The sequence below is a fragment of the Lactuca saligna genome, chromosome 3 (genome assembly GCF_052625555.1).
Source record: "Lactuca saligna cultivar CGN05327 chromosome 3, ASM5262555v1, whole genome shotgun sequence".
In the NCBI taxonomy this organism is placed as follows: Eukaryota; Viridiplantae; Streptophyta; class Magnoliopsida; order Asterales; family Asteraceae; genus Lactuca; species Lactuca saligna.
The window spans coordinates 61,984,818-61,998,804 of NC_136419.1; the positions used below are offsets into that span (position 1 = coordinate 61,984,818).

Below are 13,987 nucleotides of genomic sequence, written 5' to 3' on the forward strand. Positions count from 1 at the left end.
AATTGCAGCCATACACATCCAATGGAAAGCAGGTGTTTGCACTTAGTCCCCTCCCTCACCAAGGCTCCGGCAAACTGAAACCGGACACCTCTTGCAAATTCTGTGCCCGAAACTTATGAACCCAGACCGCTGCACATTCTGCTCCATCGCTTGCAAGATACAACATATGATTTATTAATTTTTATAAAATAGTCCATTAAACTTATCATAATTTATATTAAACATTCCCCATAACATTAATAGTAACCATATATTAATTTATAGCTTTTTTTTTACCATCATTTGACCTAACCTTTTTCCCCAAATACAGTACGAAATCTCCACCAATAAACCAACAACCAAAGTGCCAAAAACGGTTCAACCCGCACCAGAAAACGGTCGTGTTTGTGATCCTGTTACAAATAATGTTCATAGGGTGGCACGTGTGAATCGCAAAAAGCAGCCACCTACGACAAGTAGGCGTAAGAGAACCCCGGTGAGGGCCCGGTTTTTCTAAATCGGGCTTTGTTCATGGTTTCACAACATCTAGCAAATTTATTTTGTGGGATGTCATAAAAGACCTTTTTTCGTTTGGATTTTCTTTTGAACTTTTTTATGCATGCATTACAAAATTTGGAACATTGTTCGTAAAAGAATTGGATTCTTATTTTGTGGTATGTCATTAGAATATTTCCCATACAAGTATCGGGTTTCTAGATAGTGGTTAACTTGGATTGGAACTCTATTCGGAAGTGGGAAATGTTGAATTGTTGATATCTATAAGGGTGGAGGGTATCCATCCCTCCCAACTCACATGCCACATAAGCATAACTTCAGCTTTTATCTCTCCTTTCATTTCCAATCCTCTCAATCCATAACACATGGAAATCCATCCATCCCAACCCATACCTTTTGGTACAAGTTATGATGCATATTATAGACGTGGAGAAGAAAGAAAGAAAAGAGGGTAGGAGGAGTGGGTAAGCCAACCGTCTCAACCCACAAAAACTGTGGTACCGCCCCTAACCCACCGTCCACCTCACACGACTCTGTGCACTCTAATTGATTAGCTTTGCTAATTTGAAGACACTAAATCGAAAGTACCATAAATTTAGGAGCGGATTAGGGTTTTCATAACGATAAATAATAAATGATGGCATACATGAAATGGGAAATCACACTCTTGGATTAAACCTCAAATCGGAACTATGTTTACATAACTTTCCATGAAAATGGTCCTGGAATGTATCGTAAAATCCATTTGTATAAGTTAAAGAACCATAGTTATTATTGGTAAATGGTATATTTCAATTATGCAAAACAAAAGTAGGTACTACCACATAGAAAAAGAATGCATAAACTCATTGTTAAAATATAGAAAATAATAAATAAATAAAATTAGGCATCATTTGATAGAATCAAATTAATTGTACAAAATCTCTTGACTCTTTTGTATACATAATAAGAAAATTAATCAATTCCCCTTTTTCGAAAATCAAAAATAGAAAAATAAAATCATCAATGAAGGATAAAAAAAAATAGAAAAAAAGAAAGTGTAAGTATAATAATCGTTGTAAAGGACAATAACATCATCTAAAAAAGATTTGAGATTAGTGCTTAAAGGGTCAACAAGGCTCTAGTCAAATTCATGTTTTTTATCACTTGATGTTATTTTTAAGTAGTTAAATCTACAGTAGAAAAAAAAAAGGATACTCTAATAAAAGTAGAAATAATGTGACAATAAGCACAGCTGTTTGTAACGGTTATAATATTATATAACACTTTATGGTATTGAGAGTAAATGCCTTTACTTAAACAGCTTTTACACATTTTTATTTCTCTTAATCAAAAATTGGCTACCTGTGTTCTCTCTTCATTTCTGTTAAGGAAGAAAAATGAGCCCTGCCTTAGATATCCAAACGTTCACTCAATGTAATCTTATTTTTATCTTATAATTTCATTAAATATTTAGGGGGAAAATGTAGATGATTTCAAATGATGTTGAGCCTTTTGTCTACAACTAAGTTTTATTGGAGATGAACAAGGTATGACACGAGAGAGAGAGAGAGAGAGAGAGAGAGAGAGAGACGTGGGTGGGTGGGGTAGGATAGGGTGGCATCAGTGGGCGGTGGGCCTTTTTCTTATTTAAATAAGTAAAAGAAGTAAATGAATAGAAAAAATAAATCAAAGGGCTAAAAGAGTCTTTTTAGATTATGAGTGGACCAAATCACAATGAAAGTAGGCTAAAATGACCAAAGAAAATGACAAACCACAATGACCAATTTTGATTTTTTTTTAAAGGAAAAAACAAACCATCATGAGATAGAAACAAATTCATTTCCCATTTGGGACATAGGTGGAATCAGGAGTACATCAAATTTGTCATTTCAAAAATAAATGCAGAAAGTCTTTGACTCTTCGACTCTTATTTATGCATGATTTTTTTATTTTATATTAAAAAAGAAAAAGAAAACAATTCCCCTTTTTGAAAAAAAAAAAATCATCAATCAAGGATGAGAATTATCCTTTTTTAGTATACATGTCATTACTCAAATTTCTAGGCAATATTTGAAGCTAAAATTCCTTATTTGCGCATTTTTAACATTACAAAAATACTCCACAAAAATATTTCTAGGCAATATTCTAGACATTCTATTATGGTCTTTATTACAAAAATATTTTCTAGTCAAACGATTTCACTTTTCCAATTTAACCAAAAAACTTTCACACTTTAATCCTTATAAAGAATGAACCCTCACGAGGATTGGTTCACCTAATCATATGAACAAATCTCTTGATTTTTTTCCTAACACAATCAAATATTAAGGGGTAAAAATGTATATAATTTGAAAAAGAATGATCCCTTTTGTCTACAAGTATTAGATATAACAAGCATTAATTATGAAAAATATTACCATAACTAAATGTGAAATACATTTATTATAGAGATTATTAATGCATTTCAAAAAAATGATCCGTTTTGTCAACAAGTATCCTCCCTAATAAATGAAGATTAATTTTGCCACTTGTTATTCTCTTATTAATTTTGACATTTTATGATATTTTTTTAAATAAATGATATCCACATGTCAATTTATGAGTTTTTTTAATTTTTAATATTAAAAAGCCACATAATAATTTCTTTTATTTATATATGTAAAGTATTAAATGTGATAAATATGATAGTAAATTGTAATTAATATTTTTTTTTTTTACTTTTGTTTCAAAATTTTATTTTAATAAATACTTATTATTTAAATTTTAATATTTAATTTTTGTAACATACGGGACTTACACCTAGTTAGATGTATTGTAATTGATGTAGCATTTGAAACAATAGAGGTTATTAACTAATAGCTGAACTTAACAAGCCCTTTAACTAATATGTGCCTAAGGGCTCATATAACAAGCATTAATTATGAAAAATATTACCATTAATAAATGTGAAATACATTTATTATAGAGATTATTAATACATTTCACATTTAATTATGGTAATATTTTCTACCACGTTTTTAGTTAAAACAAATGTTTTTATGGTTCTATTTGTATATTGCCCTAATAGATTTACTTTTTGGGTGTTTCGGTGTTAGTTTAACACTTTAACTATTAATCATTTAGTGTTGATGGTTATTTTTGTTCAAATATTTGGGTTTATTAACTTCATTAACTCGTATGTTAGTTATATGCAATTTTTTGTTAAGTGTTATTTCTCCCCGTTACAAATGTCAAGATATTCAATTCTCTTGTTAGAGCTGCTTATTTTGGCTAATTAATGATAATTATTTCAAATCTAGTTATGGTTTATACATTTCGCTTTTCTTTGGATTTGGTTTTACCACTAAACTAGGAAAATAGCTTATTTTCCAAATTGCAAGATGGGCACATTGATTTGTAGTTACGCTTTGTTTCGCAAAAATAATCTATCTTACTGTAATTTAGCATTTGTTAAAACCATAAAAATAGCTTATTGTAGTTTATAAAGTACCATATAAGCTATCTTATGGATAAGCTAGTTTGAGATGGGATATTGATAAGCTATCTATTCAGCTACTTTGCCAATCAGTGTCATAGTCAATTGTGAAAAATTACACCTTTTCCAATAGTAACTATAAATGTTCTAATATAATTATATCGCTTGATAATAAATTTTTGATCATGTAGTTCATTTTTAAATTATTGTTATTCTACCCACATCTAGTATTCACTCATAAGGAATAAGAAGTATCACAATCTATATAACACATGCAATATGCTACACACCACCTGTTACATTGATTATCCACCGGAGCTTCCAATGGATTCCTCTTTGTTATGCTCCCAAAAACCGGTAGAAAGAATTCTGATCATTTAGACATGTGATCGGCATCTTTGCATATAATAATAATAACCATCATATGGTCTATTAACTCTTACAGATGGATTGTAGAATACATTCAAGGACCAAATTTCATAGAAATCTAAACATAATTCTAATTTGAGGTTTAACCTAAGATTGTAACATCACAATTTATTATGTGATCATTTATTATTTAGGGTTGTAAGAACCCTAATAATACTCCTAAATTGCCAATACTTGCGTCTTTGTGAATCCATACCAATTACGTCAAATCAGCAAAGTTAATCCATGTCGATATCACCATTTTCAGCTTCAAATAGACTTTCAAGTAGTCTTTCTTATAAAAAAAATTATCATTCATACCTTCCGATCCAAGTTAACCACTTTGTTACACTTTTAGGAGCAGTTATTGCGTTGACCTTAGAGGAATTGAGCTTGACCTCCTTAAGATTTAATTTAATAAAGACATGTGTTAAGGGTATTCTAGCCATTTTTCAGTTACATCGGTTATTAGCTTAGCATAAATAAGTGGTCTTGGGAAGTTTGTTAGTTAGCTATTGTTTGAATGTTGACCTATGTTCTTAGGAGAGAACTAGCCTCTCGAAAATTTAGGGTTCCTTTGTAATCATTAATTGTATAGTTTAATCATTCCATTCTATTCTCTACTACTAGACGTAAACTGTTGCACACTCCCTAAAAAGCCGAAACTTGTATTTTAAAAAATATCCATTAGATATGAAATTAATACTTGTTTGAAACATTAAACCAACATATTTTTAGGGTTTCCAACCAACAATCAAAACACATATCAAGGGTTTCATAACATTCTTCTTTTTCACCTTGAGATTCCTAAATCATAACACTAATTACATTTCCAAAAAGAAAATAGAAGTTTATGCCTTGATTAGGATGTCAATCTAAGCAAACACGTTAGAAATTTTCATATTTTCAAGTACAAGTTTCGGGTTCCTAGGAAATGGTTAACTTGGATCGGAAGGTATGAATGATAAACTTAAAAAAAGACCAACTGAAATTCTATATGGAAGTGGGAAATGTTGATACCGGTAAAGGTGGAGGGACTTCATCCCTCCCAACCCACATGCCACATAGGCACCACATCAACATTTATCTCTCCTTTTCACTTCCAATCCTCCCAACCCATAACACATGTAAATTCATCCCTCCCAACCCACACCGTTTGGTACACGTTATGATGCATATGATACAAGTGGAGAGAAAAGAAAAGAGAGTGGGAGCAGCGGGTTAGCCAAACCGCTCACCCACAAAAATTGTAGCGTACCGCCCTCCACCCCGTACGGCTACGGCTAATATGAAGACACTCAACCGCAAGTATCGGCAATTTAGGAGTAGATTAGGGTTCTTACTTCTTACAACCATATATAATAAATTATGGCATAAATGAAATGGGAAATCAAAATCTTTGGATTAACCTCAAATTGGAATTATTTTTACATAACTTTCCATGAAAATTGATCCTTAAATGTATTGTAACATCCATTTATATAAGTTAAAGAACCATAAGATGTTTGTTGTTGTTATATGCAAGGATGACAAGGAGATGTCTTCGTTTATAGGTGTTGTGGAGCATAATAGAAGGAAGCCGCTGGAAGCTCCACTAGATAATCAATATATAATCAAGGTGAGTTACGTACGAGTGGTGTTTGTAGCATGTCATATTAATGCCATAGTTGTTATACTTTATGAGTGAATACTACATACGGAATTATGGATATGCCTTATGAGTGACTAACTATATATGTTACTCACTAAGCTCTAAGCTTGCCCGTTATTATGGTTAAAATATGCTACAGTGCACATCCTAGTTATAAATGAAATACTTTTAGTATCCTAATACAAACCTATTACATAGAAATTAAGTCAAAAACTCAATGTTAAAAAAAAAAAAAAAAAAAAAAATCAACCATCTTATGATAGAAACAAATTAATTATAAAAACTTTCTTGACTCTTTTGGCATAATAAGAAAATAAATAACTCCTCTTTTCGAAAATCAAAAATAGAAAAGGCAAACCATCAATGAAAGATGAAGAAAATGAAAATGGTTATTAAATATTTTAAAAATCATGAAGTTTATAAAGTTTAATAATATAGATATAAAACAAATATATTTATTTTTAGAAACAAATTAATTATAAAATCTCAATGTTAAAAAAAGAAAAAATCAGCCGTCTTATAATAGAAACAAATTAATTATAAAAACATTCTTGACTCTTTTGTATGCATAATAAGAAAATAAATAACTCCTCTTTTCGAAAATCAAAAATAGAAAAGGCAAACCATCAATGAAAGATGAAGAAAATGGAAATGCTTATTAAATATTATAAAAATCATAAAGTTTATAAATTTTAATAATACAAAAATAAAACAAATATATTTATTTTTAGAAACAAATTAATTATAAAATCTCAATGTTAAAAAAAAAAAAAAATCAGCCATCTTATGGTAGAAACAAATTAATTATAAAAACTTTCTTGACTCTTTTGTATGCATAATAAGGAAATAAATAACTCCTCTTTTCGAAAATCAAAAATAGAAAAGGCAAACCATCAATGAAAGATGAAGAAAATGGAAATGGTTATGAAATATTTTAAAAATCATAAAGTTTATAACGTTTAATAATACAAATATAAAACAAATATATTTATTTTTAGAAACAAATTAATTATAAAATCTCAATGTAAAAAAAAAAAAAAAAAAAAAAAAAAAAAAAAAAAAAATCAGCCATCTTATGATAGAAACAAATTAATTATAAAAACTTTCTTGACATAATAAGGAAATAAATAACTCCTCTTTTCGAAAATCAAAAATAGAAAAGGCAAACCATCAATGAAACATGAAGAAAATGGAAATGGTTATTAAATATTTTAAAAACCATAAAGTTTATAAAGTTTAATAATAAAAATATAAAACCAATATATTTATTTTTATTTTCATATTAACTTTGTAATTCTATTTTTAATTATCTTAATTAATAAACTTTTTACTTTATTGGTTTTCTATTTTTATTATTAAACTTTACAACTTATGGTTTTTAAAATATTGTATAATTCCTTGTCATGTGTAGATAAACTTTTGTTTACTATTATGTATAACTTATATTCATTCTAGAGAAGTGCAGAAGTAGAGTTTAGAGAATTAACCATTTCAAGTTGTTTTAGATGTATTTTAGCAATATGAAAGTCATACTATCAAAGATTCAAATCGACTTGCAAAATTACAAGCATATTAAAATCATGAAATATTATGTCCAACAATAATAATAGCCATAATGTATACATTTCCAAAGATAAAAAGCTAAATAATTAAAATAACTAAGCATGAGCTGTACTGCCTTCATTATTATTGGTAAATTATTTATTTACTTATAGTATCCAACACAAAACTAGATACTACCACATAGACATTAATTCATAACCTCATTGATAAAAAAACAAATCAGCCATATTTTAATAGAATTAAAGTAATTGCAGAAAATCTCTTGACTCTTTTGTATGCATAATAAGAAAATAAATCAATTCCCCTATTCAAAAATGAAAAATAGAAAAAGCAAACCATCAATGAAGGATATAAAAAAAAAAATACAAAATAAGAAACTGAAAGTATAATAATCATCTTAAAGGACAATAATATCACCTAAAATAGATATGAAATTAGTGCTTAAAGGGTCAACAAGTCTCTAGTCCAGTTCATGTTTTTTCTCACTTGATGTTATTTTAAGTAATTAAATCTATAGTTTTAACATATCACGATAATCTAATGGAAGTAGAAATAATGTGACAATAAGCACAGTTGTTTGTAACGGTTGTAATATGGTAGATATATATCTTGGATTCCAAATTTAATACAATTCAATCTATAATATTTTCATTTGAAAGTAATAAATATTCAATTACAAAATCTCCATATATGATGCAACACTTATCCTTTTACAGTTTACAGATATTTCGAGGCAAACATTTGAAGGTGAAATTCCATTTACCCATTTTTAACATTGGAATAACAATTTATGTCCCCTTAATGTATCCTACTACAGGAGGGTCTTTTAGTAAATTAACAAATGGCCATTATCACAAAAATACAAATTGGTCAAACTATAACACTTTATGGTATTGAGAGTAAATGCTGTTACTTAAAAAACTTTGAAACATTTTCATTTCACTTTAGTAAAACACGTTGGCTGCCTCTGTGTTCTCTCTTCATTTCTGTGAAGGAAGAAAGATGAACCCTATTGAGGTATGCAAAGGTTCACTCAATGTAATCTATTTTTTTATCTTATAGATCCACTGAATATTTAGGGGAAAATTGAAGATGATTTCAAATGATGTGGATCCTTTTGTCTACAACTAGTTTTATATCTTGGGATTGATGTAGCATTGCATCAATAAAAGTTGTTTTCCTTTTAAATTATGAACTTAAAATTGAGCACTTTAAATTTCTATGTTACTCTACATTGGGGCAGTGTGGGTGCCTACCCCCTAAAAGGACTAAAATAGTTTTTTTTTTTTTAAATCATGTTCAAGGTTTTTTTTTTTTTTTAAATTGCTCAAACAGATCTTTCTGATTTGGGGGGGTTCAGTGTTTATTTAACGATTTATGATTTTGTGTTGGTATTATTTTTGTTCAATAAATTAGAGTTCCTAATTTCAATTAATTTGTGTGTGTACACACACAAATTAATTGTGTTTATGAACCCTAAGATTTTATGAAAATTCCCCCAACAGATCTTTCTGATTTGAGGGATTTCAGTGTTTATTTAATGATTTATGATTTAATTTCAATTAATTTGAATGTGTACACACACACACACACAAATTAATTGTGTTTATGAACCCTAAGTTTTTATGAAAATTGCCCCAACAGATCTTTCTTATTTGAGGGATTTCAGTGCTTATTTAATGATTAACGATTTATGATTTAATTTCAATTAATTTGTGTGTGTACCCACATAAACTAATTGCATTTATGAACCCTAATTTTTTATGAAAATTTCCCCAACAGATCTTTCTGATTTGGGGGATTTCAGTGTTTATTTAATGATTAACGATTTATGATTTAATTTCAATTAATTTGTGTGTGTACACACACACAAATTAATTATGTTTATGAACCCTAAGTTTTTATGAAAATTGCCCCAACAGATCTTTCTGATTTGATGGATTTCAGTGCTTATTTAATGATTAACGATTTATAATTTAATTTCAATTAATTCGTGTGTACCCACACAAATTAATTGCATTTATGAACCCTAAGTTTTTATGAAAATTTCCCCAACAGATCTTTCTGGGGGATTTCAGTATTTATTTAATGATTAACGATTTATGATTTAATTTCAATTAATTTGTGTACAAGTTAATTGCGTTTATGAACCCTAAGTTTTTATGAAAGTTGCCCCAACAGATCTTTCTGATTTGAGGGACTTCAATGTTTATTTAATGATTAACGATTTATGATTGAATTTCAATTAATTTGTGTGTACCCACACAAATTAATTGCATTTATGAACCCTAAGTTTTTATGAAAATTTCCATGATCTTTCTGATTTGGGGGATTTCATTGGTCATTTAATGATTAACGATTGATGATTTAATTTCAATTAATTTGTGTGTAGACACACACAAATTAATTGTGTTTATGAACCCTAAGGTTTTTTTTGAAAATTACCCCCAAAGATCTTTCTGATTTGGGTGTTTCGGTGTTTATTTAACAATTTATCATTTAGTTTTAGTGTTTGTGTAATTTTTTTTAAATAAATTACGTTTTCTAATTTCAATTAATTTTTTGTGCGTTTGTGTGTACACACACAAATTAATTGCATTTTATGAACCCTAAGTTTTTTTGAAAATTGCCCAAACAGATATTCCTGATTTGTGGTGTTTCAGTGTTTATTTAACGATCTATGATTTAGTGTTACTCTTATTTTTGTTCAATAAATTAGGGTCCCTAATCTCAACTAGTTTGTGTGTGCAGTCTGAGTGAGTGAGTGTGTGTACACACACACACACACAAATTAATTAATTATATTCAGGAACCCTAACTTTTTTTGTATATTGCCCCCACATATCTTCTGATTTTGGGGGGTTTTAATGTTTACTTAACTATTTATGAGTTAGTGTTAGTGTTATGTTTGTTCAATAAATTAGGATTCATGTGTGTGTTGGTTTATATATATATATATATATATATATATATATATATATATATATATATGTTCATTTTTATTTCTTCTGTCAGTGTTATTTTTGCTTCTGGAAAAAAATTTGGATCTGTCTTGGGTCTCATCTATATAGGTAACAAGCAAAAGGGGCAATTCAAACTATTTTATTACAAAATGGGTCATTTAGTGTTACAGTTTACTACTAATGGTCCAAATGGGTAAAATAAAATAATTACCTGAAAATAGAAACACATCAAACAGTTTAAATGACCACCGAGGTATATTTAAGTGTTTAAAACCTCCTAAATTGCCTTATTCAAAAAATTAAAAATCCTTAATTTGAAAATAGTTATGATAATTATAATTTAATCTGTTAACTATTAACAAGAATACGACATCTTGAGGAATTGTAAATAAGACACATTTAGAAAGTTTTGATGTTCTTTTTGTTTCTGTAGCATTAAACTTTTTTTTTTTTTTTTTTTTTTTTTTTACTTTATGTTACAGACTTACAGTTGCTTATTTTTGGCTTGTTGATAAAAACTATTTCAAACCTAGCTATGTGTCAACACTTTGCTTTTCTTTTGGTTTAGTTTTAGCACTACACTAGTAAAATAAAATATTCTCCTAATTGCAAGATAGCTTCTTATTTATCGTCTTCTTGTTTATCGACTTAAGTTCATTTATTGTTAGCCGATTGTGAAAAACTATGATTTTATTTATAAACTTACTCATTATTTTGTTGTTTTTATTGTTCCAATAGTAACTACAAGTTTTCTAATCTAATTATGTCACTTCATGTTTCTAATCATATACTACTTCCACTCATCAAAGTAACTTTTTAACTAACTACCACTCTTTTATTCTTCTGAAAGATATACACGTATGGAACAAAAAATTATAAATATGTCAAAGTGTGCAATTAAGAATAGGGACAAAGATCTTAATTTTTTGTGAAAATCAGCATTAAAGAGGTTTTTGCAATCGATAAATATACTCAAATATGTTCTACTTGAAAAAAAAGTATATATATTTATCTAGCAAAGGAACACACATAGACATGCATTATCAAACAATTATAATGGAATATATAATGAGCAAGTAATGATGTGTTACCTGCAGTCAGACATTACTTCAGAGAGTCTTCAAACGCACTGATGAAAACAAAATAAGTTGTGTTAAGTAGCATGCATACATACTTACATATACATACACATACAATGCACACATACATAAACATGACTATAACACATGAGGAAACTATATATAAACAAGATGATAATCTGCGAAAGGGTTTTGTTTGTGTAGGCTGAGGCTGCAGGAGATGTGAAGTGGGTGAAGTCGTTTGTATCAAAGACATTTTTTGGGGCTTGTAGGGCCCACAACGGCTTTCAAAGCAATGAAAACAAGTACTGCATTAACTGTGAGCAGGCTGCATGCTCACATTGTCTGGCAGAAGGGAGACATGCTAATCATAAGGTTATAAAAATATTCAGACTTGTCTATATGGATGTGGTATCCATGGATGAAATGAGTGCACTCCTTGATTGCTCAAAGATACAGGTATTTTCTCTTTATTATAAATGCAAACCTTGATATATTACATTTTAAATATGAAGTAGTAAACATTATGAATCGAATCTTTGCATAACACCAATAAAAAGAACTTAAATACCATAATTATGTGTTGAAAGTTTAGTGTGAACAAATGTGTTGCTAGTTTAGTGTGAACAAATGTGTTGAAAGAATCGGCTTTTGAAAAGAAGAAAATAAATGAACAAAGACAAAAATATCCTTAAACATGTACATCAAGTAACCAAACCAAAGAAAGATTGAAATCTTCAAGAATAACAATTGTAGTAATTCATATGAAACATAACATTCACTAGTTAATATAATGATTCATTAAACATACCACATAAAATGTCTGACAGCATCTTCAAGGTTTTCATCCATTATAACTTATCTTCCTTGTCAACTGTAAAAATTACCACAACACCCAAAGTATCATCATGTGAAAGCATATATTTGCAGAACATATATTTGCAGATAAGTTCCTGAAAACATCATACATTAAAGTAGCTAGGTTGATGAATATATATGATTATATGTTAACCATTATATTAGAGCCTTAATGAATACAATGAGTTCAAAAAGAGAATATACCACATCTAATATATATTTTTCGTCAGTTGATCAATAATCTAAAACGAATCTCTGCTGAATAAATGAATAATACAAAAAATATATACCAAGAGCTTCAAAAGCAAATAATTTCCTCGAATCAAGGATTCAAATGTTTTCATACTAATTTTTCTAATATATAACTTCTGGGCGTAAGCAGCTACAGATCATATTTCCACAAAATAACAGCTTGATATTTTAGGGAAACTTATTAATTGCATATAAACTTCACTGATTTATCAAGTTTGCGTTTCCATCAAAGACTAAATCTGGGGGAATGCAGTTCTTTCTAAACAAAATCCAACAGGCTTCTTAAGAATCAAACCAATCTAAGAAGATAAAAGAGATAGTTTGTAACTCATGAACAGAATTTTATTCGGCCATTTTTCTAAACACCTAATTTGCAGATAAACTATCAAGTTTCTTTCTCAAATTAATACATACCTTAAAATTGAAACTACCGATTTCTGAACATTCAGCGAGAAACTAACTCGAGATCCGTTGCCAAAATTGATTCGCTGTAAACCTGTAATAGGAAGAACCTTCTAACAACATCACGGGAGAGAAAAGGAAAAGGAACAGAGGAAACGTCAATTTCAATCCACGGTTTGAGAGAATTACTGAGTTGGTAACGAGTCAACTCAGCAAGTACCATCTCGAGTTAAAAAAACGGAACCAAAGACTCTATTTTTTGGTTAATCTGAACTGATTAATTTCACTATTAATTTTTTATTTTTAAAGTTTGTTTTCTGAGCTTTTATGGATGTATCCAAATGGAATAAACAATCATTATTTTTGAAAAAATCTATGGGTTAATAGCTTACTAAATAAGAAAATACTAAAGGATTATCAATAAATCTATTTAATTCATGAAAATGTCTAATTGATTTATAGTTATTTTATAAAACTTTATTTCAGTTCAAGTAATTAGAATATCCCGACCAATTAGAATAGGCATAAAATAAAATATTGAAAAGGACTAAACGTAAGACAGCAACAATATACTTTTATATATTTTTTATTATACTAGTATTTTGTTATCATGTTTTCATATTACAACATTTTATTATTATTATTGTTCAATTTCAATAATGTATAAAATTATAGCAATTTCATTATATTAAAAACAAGTTTCAATGTTATAGTTGAATATATTTTTTCAAAATACTACCATGTCTAACAATAATTTAAAAGTAAAATGTTCTAATCTCCTATATAAAAAAAACCGTAACTATAATGCGGTGATAAAATATTATAATTATAATAAACAATAAACCAAAGCATCTTGTCA

The 13,987-nt window shown here is 28.6% G+C and overlaps 1 long non-coding RNA gene across 10 annotated transcripts in view; it reads right to left on the minus strand.

Moving 5' to 3' along the window:
* LOC145036706 (uncharacterized) overlaps positions 1–13,360 on the minus strand; it is a 39,235-nt gene extending 25,875 nt beyond the window's left edge. For 9 of the 10 annotated variants that reach the window (XR_013678518.1, XR_013678516.1, XR_013678519.1 and 6 more), the window contains exons 1-3: positions 13,141–13,360; positions 12,428–12,490; positions 11,629–11,666 (exon numbers count right to left, since the gene is read on the minus strand). This is a non-coding gene — a long non-coding RNA (uncharacterized LOC145036706). The remainder of the gene's footprint in view (positions 1–11,628; positions 11,667–12,427; positions 12,491–13,140) is intronic. The other variant, XR_013678515.1, reaches the window with a different exon arrangement.
* Positions 13,361–13,987: the final 627 nt, after the last annotated feature.